Source organism: Momordica charantia, assembly GCF_013281855.1.
Source record: "Momordica charantia cultivar OHB3-1 chromosome 2 unlocalized genomic scaffold, Mcharantia_2.0 BLBB01000002.1, whole genome shotgun sequence".
NCBI lineage: Eukaryota > Viridiplantae > Streptophyta > Magnoliopsida > Cucurbitales > Cucurbitaceae > Momordica > Momordica charantia.
Window position 1 is genome coordinate 9,198,999 of NW_028275160.1, and position 12,977 is coordinate 9,211,975.

Below are 12,977 nucleotides of genomic sequence, written 5' to 3' on the forward strand. Positions count from 1 at the left end.
AATGAAAATATCGAGCCCCACTTATCAATTATTAAATTATTACTATATAAATATATTTGAACACATGAACGTGTTATTCAAAATTCAACTTGACTTAGGAAATTCAACTTATCCATCAGCAAAATTCAAATATTTTTATTTCTTGGGAGTAACATAACATGTCCACATACTCAAATATGTTAATAAAATAATAATATATAACACATAAGTTTATATTAACAAACTATTTATGGATCATCTCGTGATCTTAACACAATATTGAAGTTTTCTTCCATTCGATCGCAATAGTGCATCAGTATCTTTGGACAAAACCATGATATGGTTTAAGATTATGGTGTTTTAATTCTTTCGATAACTTTAAGCAAGAACTCATTTGGTAATACGATCACATTATGAATATCGCGATCTTTATTTTTTTAGTATAATCACGATAGGGTTTATATCACGGTGTTCGTCCTCATATCATGTTACATCATGATTACTGTGATATGAAACTCTATCGCGATAATGACCGTCCAATATTTCATTAATCCATAAACACTAAACACAACCTGTGTTCAGTTGTATGAGTCGATTCATTCTCTCATAATGTGCAAAAATGATCTTTGTTTATGCTAAAAACAATTAAATCTAAAAAAATGATGGGTCGGTTTCACTCACATAATAGGATTTAAGTCAAATTGATCTAATATCTGTGTAACATTATTTATTTTCCAACTCTCGTATTTGCCACACCAACCACCATACAAACCTAGTCCATCTTTTCCTTAGAGATTTAGCAAAATTGTTAGTAGATAGACTATTAAAACCTATTTGTTAGAACTCAATGGCAAAAAATATACGATTTTGAAACCTATGGACCAAACGAACTTATAGTTGAACACTAAAACTGAACAGTTAAATTATATACATGACATGGAACTGTGGAACAAACCATGATCAGCTTCTCACTTTCATCTACAGTAACTAAAATTTCACCATCTCCAAAACTTTTCCTAAAAACTATTTTTCCCTCTGCTCTACCACAAAAAATTAGTCTCTAGACCTCACCTCACCTAACTGTGACCCAACTATCCGAAACAGACCAATCCAAAGGCTTCTCGGTCACCAGCCGCCGCAGCCTACTCATCGTCTCCGGCGAGACAGTAGAAGAACAAAAATAGGAATCATCGGAAGGTTGATCGGAACACGTCGGCAACGATTCCGGGAAATCGAAAGGACCGGTCGGCGACTCCATCGGTGGTTCGGCCTCCTTTAATGTAACAGTAATGCCGGCGACAAATGGGTGATTCAGAAGCATCTCCGCCGTCCATCTCTTCCTCGGATCCTTTACGAAACACCGCCGGAGAAAATCTCTCCCCTCGTCGGACAAATTTTCCGGCAGTTCCGGAACTTCGTCTCCAACTCCTATTCTCATCATCAGCCCGAAAATGTCGGTTTCCGGCCGAACATTCCACGCCGGTTTCCCGGCCACCATCTCCACGACCGCGCAACCCAGCGCCCAAATATCACACGGCGGTTCATACTCGCCGCCGGTCACAGTCTCCGGCGACATAGACATCGGAGTCCCTCTCCATTCAAACCTCTGCTCTGTTTCCGCTGCCGTCTTCTTTCCGGCCACTTTGGCAAGCCCAAAATCAGCAATCTTCACATCGCCATTGCCAAAATTCAACACATTCGCAAGCTTCAAATCGCAGTGAACAAACCCATTGCCGTGAACATGCCGGAGCCCCCGAAGAATCGCCGCCGTGTATCTTCTAACATCGAATTCCGGCAGCCCGCCGCCGTGGATTTTGACAGAATCAGCAAGACTTCCGCCATTGGCGTACTCCAACAACACATTATAATACTTCTCCCCATCTCTTTCAATGGTGAATCCATCGCCAAAACAAGAAACGATTTGTGGGCAATTCCCAATTCGGTCCAAAATTTGCTTCTCGTTCTTCAGCGAAACGGAAACAGAGGATGCAGCTACAGAGGACTTGACCGCCATTAATGGGGGAAACTGATCGAACCCCTTTGTGGGTATTGCTAAATTGATCGTCGCGAAATTGCCGCGGCCCAGTTCTTCCCCTCGAACCCATTCCAACTCCATGGATGAAACTCGAAGAGTGATGTTTTCTTCTTCTTTTTCTGTTCTGTTTTGGGTTTCTTGGCGAACAAGGTAAAATTGGGAAGGAGTTCTGGAAATTATTAGTGTTCAGAAAATTGCTTCCATAGATAAAACAAAGCTTAAGCCGAAGATCGTTTTAATATATGGAAAGGATTTTGAGAAATAATCATGGCAGATGATCGTCAAGCGAGATTTTAGGCCGTTGCCATTTAAGTTTCCTTATCTTTTATGAAATATACGAATTTAAATTGGGATTAAATTTTTTAATATGATTTCATATTCTAAACGAATTCTAATTTCTACCCATCTATCTATATCTTTTAATAGATTAGAAATTTTTTATTTTAAATTTTATCATTCTATCCTTTTGTTTCTATCTTTAAAGTTTAAAAAATATTGAATTACAAATTATTCGGCATGATTTTAATTTCATTTCCATGATTTTAAAATTTTTAATTTAATTCATGGAGTTTAATTAAATTTCAAAAATTATCTTTACACGACAATGAGCTAATGTTCTCTAGGTAGTTCATTGTGTTAGCCGACTAAATTAAGGTTTTATGTTGGAGTGAAAAAATATAATGAAAGGAGTGAGCTTTTTTAGGTTGATAAAAGATAGTTTAGGAATGATATATGAGGTCTAACCAAACTATGGATACGAAATAAAAGTTTATGGGTCTAATCAAACTATAGATACCAAAACCAATACGTAAGGACTAAATTGAAACTTTTAAAATTAGAACTACATCGGTGTCAAAAAGAAAAAAAACATCTATAACTTAAACTATTAAAAATCAAAATATTTAAAATACAATCCATCATTTGAATGGTAAACGAGAAAAGACTTTAAAATTTCTTTTCATTTTTTTATATATGTGAGTTTTCGAATCAGCTTACGCAAACCTCGACTAATCTTACTGGCAACTGCCTAACCCTATAACATTTGGTGTCGGAACACATAGGATAGGAATTACTAATTCCTAATATGGTGGACATCGTGAAATTTGAAATCATTATCTCTTAATTAATCCTAGTCCCTTTAGACCAATAAACTATAAGAATAATGAAAAAAAAATTCATTTCATCATCTTTCTTTTTTCAATTCGTTCAAATAGAAGAAGATTGTACTATGCCTCATGAGGATGACCAACCAATTCAACATGAGGAAGATCATCCTACGCTCCACGTTGAAGTTTCCAATTGTGAGGTCATTACACAAGTTGTGGAAACCAGCAAAGAAAGTGTGGAAATCTCTATTGATCCATGTTAATTAGAGACCGAAAGTGACAAAAGTGAGAAGTATGAGACAAACATAATAGAGGAACATATGGAGATTTATATTGCAAATAGTTCGGTTACAAGAATTTGTGCGGATTGAATCGTTGTGCTTTCAAAACGACACATACAAGAACTTCTAAATGCAAGGACTTGCTTTCTAATGGGTGCACTTAAACCAATTGTGCCAAGTTTTTCTTTTGAGTTTTTGCAGGGTGTTAAGATGCTTATTGAAAAGCTAGATCTAAAGATTGCTTCTCAAATGAGGAAATACCGTTCACATGTGAAGTACGAGACCAGGGGGCTATATAAGAAACATTGTTTCAACTTCACTTCCAAATACATCCATGACCAGAACTCCAAAGTAAAGGGTGATCCAAAAGAGTAAGATCATGGGATGCACATGACTTCAAATTTGCCTTACAAGGAGATCCTTTAGATTCGATGACGAATCCTTTCCAAGCGGGGGAGAATGATATGAATCTTCTACATATTCAAATCAAATACAAGTCAACTCAAGCTTCATTCAAGACAAAGGCATCAATTATGGATTTCAAGTTCATGCTACATTAAATGAGGCTTCATTTGATCCTTTATGGTTACAAAACTCTTGATTTGCTTATTTGATCTTTAATTTTCAGATTTATGGTGTATTTTTAAGTATTTTCAGGTTTAAGACTTTTCATTTACTTTTTAGGTTACAATTAGTTAATGGTTGTTTATGTCAATCGATGAACTTAAGTGTTCCAATCCTTCAAATGCCCATATGTTACTTTAGGTCTGTTTTGGTGGCTATATATAGCCATGTATGTCATGTTATAGAATATAGAATTGAGATGTAATGAAATGAAATGAGCTTTTGACCCTTTCTTTTAGCCAAGAGCTAATGTATTTTGTAATATAGTGATAGTTTGCATGTTTAGGATTATTCAAGTGACACTTGATCTATCTTGCTTGTGGAGTGATTCGGATCTCAAACAAGGAGCGGGTTTTTTTGCCTTGAGATATTTGATGATCAAGGTAATCCGATTTTTACTTTCTTTGGGTTGATTCCTTAATCGGTTTCGGGGTTTTTGGGATTGTATTCTATGGATCTTGTTCATTAACAAGGTTCTTAGATCCAACTCTCAAGGGTTCTTAACATGTCCTATCTATCTTATCTTTTATTTAAGCCTAAGCTTGAAATAATAAATCAAAATTTCTCCTGTCTTATAGAATTTGTTTGTGCAAGAAATTGATTTAGAAATAATTTACTAAAAGTTAAAATATTTTTTTATTAATTTCTACTTATTTTTAACACCAATAAAAAATAATAAAATTAAAGAAAAAACTAAAAAAAATATTACATATATTTTATATTAAATTTAAATTATAATACTGCAATTTGATGTTTAGACCTGTGGATCATAGCAGAGGGGCTCTAGTACAAGTTGCTATTATATAATTTCTTTATCGACTGCACAAGCACGACCTATATACTAATTATTTTATCCAAAAAAAACATATATACTAATTCAATATTTTTCACAAGTTACATCATTAAAATAAATAAAAAATCTCATATAATGTAACAACTCGTGTATGTATTGCTTTATATTTTCCGCTCATTTTTACGAGTTTCTCTTAGATATTCTTTTAAAAAATGAAGGTCCATAATCTTAATAACCTAATCTTAGACCATATTGAATGTGATCCAATAGAATATGTTAGTAACTTCTTTTTTAGTATAGCATATGAGGTGGGGGATCAAATTTACAATTTCTTAATTTGAGATATATGTCAATTATCACTCAGCTATGTTCTGTTTTGACCAAAATGTGTTAGCAACTATTTATTCTTTGTGAAAATTCTTTATTCTTGAATCCAAAAACCCATGAACCTTATTGTAACAAAAGTGTGTGTATATATATATTTATAAATTATAAACTATATTGTACAAATTCCTACACCACTAAGTAATATCTGACTCTGATGCTTTAAATCAGCACCGTCGAATCAGCTGACTACTCATTTACAGAAATTAAAACAAAATAAAACAGAGCCCAATTGTGAATTAAAAAAAAGAAATTATCAATTGAATCAGGACCGTCCGATGCGTTGAAGATCTTCCAAAAACTTCTTCAACTTTCACCTTCTGACTGCTCCCTCTGCTCTGCCACAAAATTTGATCACCTCACCTCACTGTCACCCAACTATCCGAAACCGACCAATCCAGTGGCTTCTCCGTCACCAGCCGCCGGATCGTACTCATCGCCGGTGCAAAATCCAACCCCGAATCAATCGCCGGCGTGAAACACCGCTCGTCGGAGCTTAACGGCAGCGAACCAAATTCCGGGAAATCGAACGGACCACGAGGGGACGCCGCCGGCGGTTCTGTCTCCTTCAATGTAACAGTATCGCCGCCTCCGACGACGAACGGGTGATTCAAAAGCATCTCCGCCGTCCATCTCTTCGTCGGATCCTTGATGAAACACTTTCGGAGAAAATCTTTCCCGTCGTCCGACAAATTCTCCGGCGGGTCGGGCACTTCGTCTCCGGCTCCGATTCGCATCATTAGCCCGAAGATGTCCGTTTCCGGCTTACAATTCCACGCCGGCTTTCCGGCCACCATCTCCACGACGGCGCAACCCAGCGCCCAGATATCACACGGCGGCTCATACACGCCGCTGTTCACAGATTCCGGCGACATATACAGAGGAGTCCCTCTCCACTCAAATTTCTGCTCTGTTTCCGCCGCCGCCTTCTTCGCCAGCCCGAAATCAGCGATCTTCGCGCCGCCATTGCTAAACGTCAATATATTCGCAAGCTTTATATCGCAGTGAACAAACCCATTTTCGTGGATAAATCTCAGGCCATTAAGAACCGCCGCCATGTAGCTCTGAACATCGAATTCCGGCAACCCGCCGCCGTGGGCTTTGACTTTATCTGCAAGGCTTCCGCCATTGGCGTACTCCAAGAACAGATTGTAATGCTTCTGCCCGTCCCTTTCAATGGTGTAGCCATCGCCAAAACAGGTAAGAATTTGTGGGCAACTTCCAATTTGATCAAAAATTTGCTTCTCGTTCTTCAGCGAAACAGAGGAGCTGGCCGGCGAGGTCTTCACCGCCATTAATGGCGGAAATTGATCGAACTCCTTTGTGAGAATCGCTAAATTGATTGTTGCGAAGTTGCCGGAGCCCAATTGATCTCCTCTGATCCACTCCATTGATGGAAATTCGAAGCTCCAATCTCACAATCCCCAAGTCTGAAATTCCTCCGGCGAATTCGATTTCTCTGTTTAATTTGGTAACTGGGAAGAAGAAAAGAAACAGAGTTCGAAGTTGAATTGATTCCCGAGTTCTAAAATTTGCTTTTATAGAGGAAACAAGATGGGGATTTTTTCATTTTTAAATTACTTTTTCCATTTGGGTTTTGCAAAATGGAAAGTATTTTGTGCAATAATTAAAGCACATGATGAGCAAGCGAAATTTTTGGTCGCGATTTGGCTTTTTTTCCCTGAATTTAATTGTCTGAAATTCACAGTTCACACGCGGTTTAAGTTTCCTAATATTGTCTTCATTTTCAATTTTTTTTATTCAATTCACATTTAAAGTTCCCATAACATTGTATTTGTGTAAAAAGATTTTGGTGCATGAAATTAATATTTTTAATGGGTCTCGTGGTAAACAATTATAATATTTCTTTTATGTTGTGGGTGAGATTAAAAAAAAAAAGAAAAAAAGAAAAAAAAGAAAATTCCTATTTTAGGTTACATTTGACTAAGAAAACATCAAAAATTACAAAATTCAAAATAAAACATTTGAAAACCTAGAAATAAATATAGATTGGTTCATAATAGGAATTATGTATGCTTTTTTATTTTTTATTTTATGCACCTCACGTTTTTAATCTTTTTAAAAAATATATTATTTTATTTTATGCACATCATGAATAAAAATGTGTCTATATCTTTTTAATAATTTCAAAATATTTAAAAGTAACAAATTTTATAATCATCAATTGATTAACAATATTAGAAAAGTCAGAGATTGGACCAACAGATGTGAATCCTCATTTATTTGTGAGTCATTATTTATGCAATTCAAATAGTAATTAAACCATGCCCTATTACTTGTAAAGATCTTGAGAAGTGGTCCATAATTTCTATTTAAAATAAAATTGCATTAGACCAATTGTATACTTAAAATGTTGGAATCCCACCTCCCACATTTGTAACATTAATATTCTTTACGATAAAGTGATGTTTTGGTTTCTACGCTTACAACTTTTATTTATCTGTACTTTTAAAATATTAATTTTAGTTCTCATTGTTGGAAATATTAAATAAACCCTAATTCATGATTATTCTAAAACAAAAGCCATAAAATTCTAGAACAATCAAGGCCAAGGATAAACCAAAATCTATAAAGAGATTAGAATTACCTGAAACCATTAGATATATTGACCACGATCTGTAAGAAGTTGTGGTTTGTGGTCTTCCTCAACTATGCAACCCATATGGGCAATAGGGAAGCTCAAGAGGTGTATTGGGGACCATAACCATATATTTATAGGTTAATCCTAGGGTTTCTCATAATCCCTTAGAATTAATGGGCTGGTTTCTACTCAACAAGCCACACCACTAAATGGGAAGTCATGGGCCAAGATCACATGCCTATTAAATAGCCCAAATATAATTGCTCTTTAATTTGTTACCCAACACTCATATTTTCAACTTCTATCTATTTTACTTCATGTATTTTTTAGACGTTTGTTTTGGTTCCTGCATTTTTAAAAAGTGACTATTTTGGCCTTTCATTTGGATTTTTTATCTCGTTTTTTAATCACAATTTCAACATGACATTATATTCAATATATTTATTAAAATGTAGTCATAACTTTATATTAAATGGTACCTAAAATTTGTGTTAAAACTTCATAAACAGGGACCAAAATGGTTGCTTTCTTAAAAGTACAGGAACCAAAATGAACCAATTTTAAAATCACATGGACTAAAATGAATCAAAGATAAATATACATAAATCAAAACGAACTAAAGTTGGAAGTACGAACACATAAAAAAATAAAATAATATTTTGATTTTTGACCTATTTTTCATTTAAAATATTTGCGAATGGAATTTTGATTGACAACCATATTCAATCTTATATATGAAAAACAATTTTTTTAAAAAAATGATTGGAGGTCACTTTTTTGAGAAAAAGAAAAAAAGAAGTGAAAACTAGTTGGGCAATTGCACCCTAATATGTGGAAATATGTTGGCAAAATTTAGGTAATCCCATTTATCTAGAAAATGTTATTTTGGATAAACATTCATTTAATTTTAAGCAATTGTCAGAAATCCAGAGCCCATGTCCCAAGAAAAGGGACACTCACCATCTACACTGCCCACTGGTTTCAGTTTCAATTTCAGTTTCAGCCTTTTTTTTTTTTTTTTATTCCTTTCTTTATAAATAATCAACCAAACCAACCTGTTTTCTCATTTTCATACCCTTCACCCTCTCCATAATATTCTCTCTCTGTAAACATCAAAAGATGGTGAATTTTAGGAATGTAAAAAAAAAAAAACACCATAATCTGAAAAAATCGATCGATCCAACTCAATTCATTCAGTTTGGCTTAGGTTAAGTCGGTTTAAAGTTTATTCAAAGTAAATTTAGATTGAATTTCATCAACGTGAACTTATGATTAATTTTAAAACTATTTATCTTATTCGCTATAAAAATTATATATAGTTATATTTTATTTTAATTTTATTCCATTCAATAATTTTTTTTATAGATTATTTATTCTACCACGGCTTTTAAAAAAAACAATTTTTTAAGTTTTTGGTGTGTATTTCTTGATATATAAATAAATATTTAAGATATTATTATTTACTTTTTTTATTGTACAATACTTTGAATGGATGACCCGGATAATTAAAACCATATTTAGGTTGGGTTTAGTTTATTATTTAATAAGGGTGTTGTTTGGAACAATTGAGTTTGGTCTAAAAATTACCTTTTAACTCAATCCACCAACACTCCCTAATGAATGTCTCTTGTAAGAAAGAGAACACATTTTACATTGCATTAAGCAAACTTCTCAACCACAAGTCTCGAATTTTTATAATGACATGATAATGTCTATTTTGGAATTGAAATGTTGGAGAATAAAAAATTCCTCGTTATTTTTATTCTAGATTGAAGGGACAATTCAAGAGATTATAATTATTTGGAACCACATGTAGATTGATTATAAGTTACAAGAAATTTGTGGTTGGTAGTCTTCCTAAACTATGTAATTCGAATCGAATATGAACAATTCTCTCTATGTGATGGAAAATAGGAGACTAAAGCGGCATAGTTATATGTTAATCCTAGGATTTTCCATAATCTCGTAAGATTAACAAACTAGTTTTTACTCAACAGGTCACATCAAAGTCGTGAGTCCACAATTAACACCACTCGATATACCCACCAAAGTATAACTGCTCTTTAATTTCTTACTCACATACGAACTAATTATTAAATTAATTCCTACATTAAATTAATCACGTCAATTTATTTTTTTAATTTCACTCAAAATACTTCATGTCAATAGAGATGTTGTATTTTTTACTTATATATTATGGATCTCCTATCGGCCATAATCCTAATAAAATTGCGATGGAAGACACTTTTCTTTTTTCTATTTTCACATATTTTTCATTTCAATTTTAAAATTACATGGGTAAGTTATCTAGATTTTTAAAAAGATGATCAAATGTTCCATCAAAATTAGGTTTATAAAGTTGTGAGTTAGGGTATTTTAATAACTCAACGTGACTAGGTTGTGTTGAATTGACATCGTTTATTCTTGTGCCATCAGTCTATTACATAGCTAAGAAATACCTAAATTAATTAGGTAGAGATTAAGTTTTTCTATATATATTTTTTATTTTTTGAGCTCTTCATTTTAGAAGTTGTCTAAATTAATTGTATGGATAGAATTTTTATTCCTTTTATCTAGATCATGTCTAAATTACTAAAATGTATAGATGGAATCAATTAGTAGGATCATCTCGATTCTCCTAAAAACGGATAATCTCATCCCTCTCTTGAAATTTCAGTCTCACAACCTTTCCACTTTTATTATTTCTCTCGTAATAGCATTCATAACTTTTTAATTAATTATTTTACAATTTTACTTTCATAATTTTTTAATTAATTATTTCACAAATTTACTCTCTTTTTTGTTTGTAATACTAATAAATTTTCTTTTAATATAAAATTATGCAACATTGATTAGTTGAGGTTTTATTATAAAATATTATAAAATTATATTTAATTTATCTTAATTTTACTCCGTTGTTATTAATTAATATGAATAAAATTGTTAAAATAAATTTTATTATTATTAAATATTATAACAATGATGCTAATAAAAATTATATTAATCTGTATATTTGATGTCATTTTATTTTAATTATTTATTATTTGTTAATATTAAATAAATTATTATTAGAAAGAATATTTACTATCAATGAAATAGTAAAAAAATTACTTTGAGTAAAAAATATTAATACAATTTTAAGTTAATGTATTTATAATTAGCTAGAAATAAAAGAAGGAGTATTTTAGTAAACTAACATCAAAATATGTTTTGTTTTTGATTCCGATTCCATAAAATGTGAAATGATTTTATTTTGAGTTCTTATTATTTCGATTTCTGATAATTAAATAGAGCCTAAAAATGGAGTAAACCCTGATAGATGAGTTACTATTTTTTGTACTTAATCTCTTACCTCCACCATTAACTATAATGAAATTGAATTGATAATACTATTGTGGATAGACTTTAAAAAAGATACTTTGAAATGATGCAACACTGAATCATATTCTATAAGAATCTAACTTAAGTTATTGATTGAAAAAGAGTGACAAATTTTATAGATTTGTGGATTCCTATATAATGTCCAAAAAGATGAATAGGTCGACTTAATCAAAATAAATTAAATCTTCTCTTCAAAGTATCAATTCACTTCTAATGGCAACGTCCTCCTATCCACCTCAACCACATTTGATAATTTTGGCTCTCTTTTTATAATTTATTATTATTATGATTATTTATTTTTTGGGAACAAACTTATTCCTTGTTTTTTTTTTTATCTTCTTAAAAATTATATACAAATTTTAGAGAAAAAATGATTTTTATTCTTAGTTTTATTTTCCAAATTTCCATGAAAAAAAAGAAAAGGAAAAAAAAAACTATTAACCTACAAAAAAACAATGGGAAGGGAATTCTATTCCAAAAACATTTGAATAAAAGCCTCTTGTCGGAATTCAAGAATATTGGAGAAGATTCTCTCATTAACTCTATTTTTTTTTCTTTTTTATGATGGATTCTCTCATTTACTAAAATTAGGAAGAGAGAGAATCTTTATAGAATCAAAATATAAAATTAATTTACTAATATACCTTCTACTAAAATTAATTACAAAAATTTGTGTTTTAAATCACATGTATAAGATATCTGAACGGATGACTTAGAAGTTGATGTTAATGCAAATAAATATTTTTCTTAACAAATGACTTTCAAATATTGGAAAAAAAAAACCTGAAATTTTGAAACATTAAAAAAGGAATTGAACTTAAAAAAAAAAGTGTAAGTATTGGGAAAGGAATAAAAATAATATATGGTGAGGTAAGCAGTACAATGGATACAAGAAGAAGAATGGAGAGATGCAAGTTGGTGACAGACAGACGCACGCTGCGTCACTGCCAATACTTGACTGTCAGTCACAGTCAGTCATCCAATTGGTCACCTTCTACCTGTTACCTCGCACCAATTTGGCCTTCCAACTTTTTATTTTTTAATTCAACCGATTTAATTGACAGTACTTTAGTCTTTGTATTTTTTAAATCGATAACAATTTAGTTATTGAGTTTTAATACTTAACAATTTAGTAATTTTTTATTTTGTAATAATTTAGTTCATACACTGAACAATCTCATCAAAATTTACACGTTGATTTTTATCAGATAACAATTTGGTTTTTGTAATTTATAATCACGTTTGGCCCCTCGTTGATTTATCGGTCTAATAAAAATATAGACAACATTGTTTCAAACTTTAAGCTACAAGGATTAAACTATATCAATTTGTTGAAAGTACAGGGATATAGATCAAAATTAATGGACTAAGTCGTTACTTCAATAAAAGTACATGGATCAAAAGTGTTTTTAACCTAAGTTTAACCTCAAAAGTGTGAACAAGTACTCGATTTGCAAATCTATAAAATACAAAATTGTAAAAAAAATAAAAATCTAAATAAAATTGTGAGATTTTACAAATTTGAATGTTCAATGACTTAGCTTAGTGGATCTATTAGATATAGTGTTAGGAAGTCCAAAGACTCAATTTCTACATCTTTTCGTTAAATTACATTTCATTAACAAAAAAATTACAAAAATCATCAGAACTACAAGAGTTAATTGCAATGTTTCAATAAATCACAGCACAAACATCAATTAACAATAAATCCAAAATCCAGCCGTAATATTTCCATTTATTATTTTCTTATATGTTTTTTCTTAATTTATGTTTTTTTTAAGGATCTAAAAAA

General features: G+C 31.9%; 2 pseudogenes; both read right to left on the bottom strand.

Moving 5' to 3' along the window:
- Positions 1-1,051: 1,051 nt before the first annotated feature.
- On the bottom strand, positions 1,052-2,095 carry LOC111017899 (mitogen-activated protein kinase kinase kinase 20 pseudogene; annotated as a pseudogene).
- Positions 2,096-5,274: 3,179 nt separating this feature from the next.
- LOC111017937 (mitogen-activated protein kinase kinase kinase 20 pseudogene) lies at positions 5,275-6,778 on the bottom strand (annotated as a pseudogene).
- Between the last annotated feature and the right edge of the window lie 6,199 nt (positions 6,779-12,977).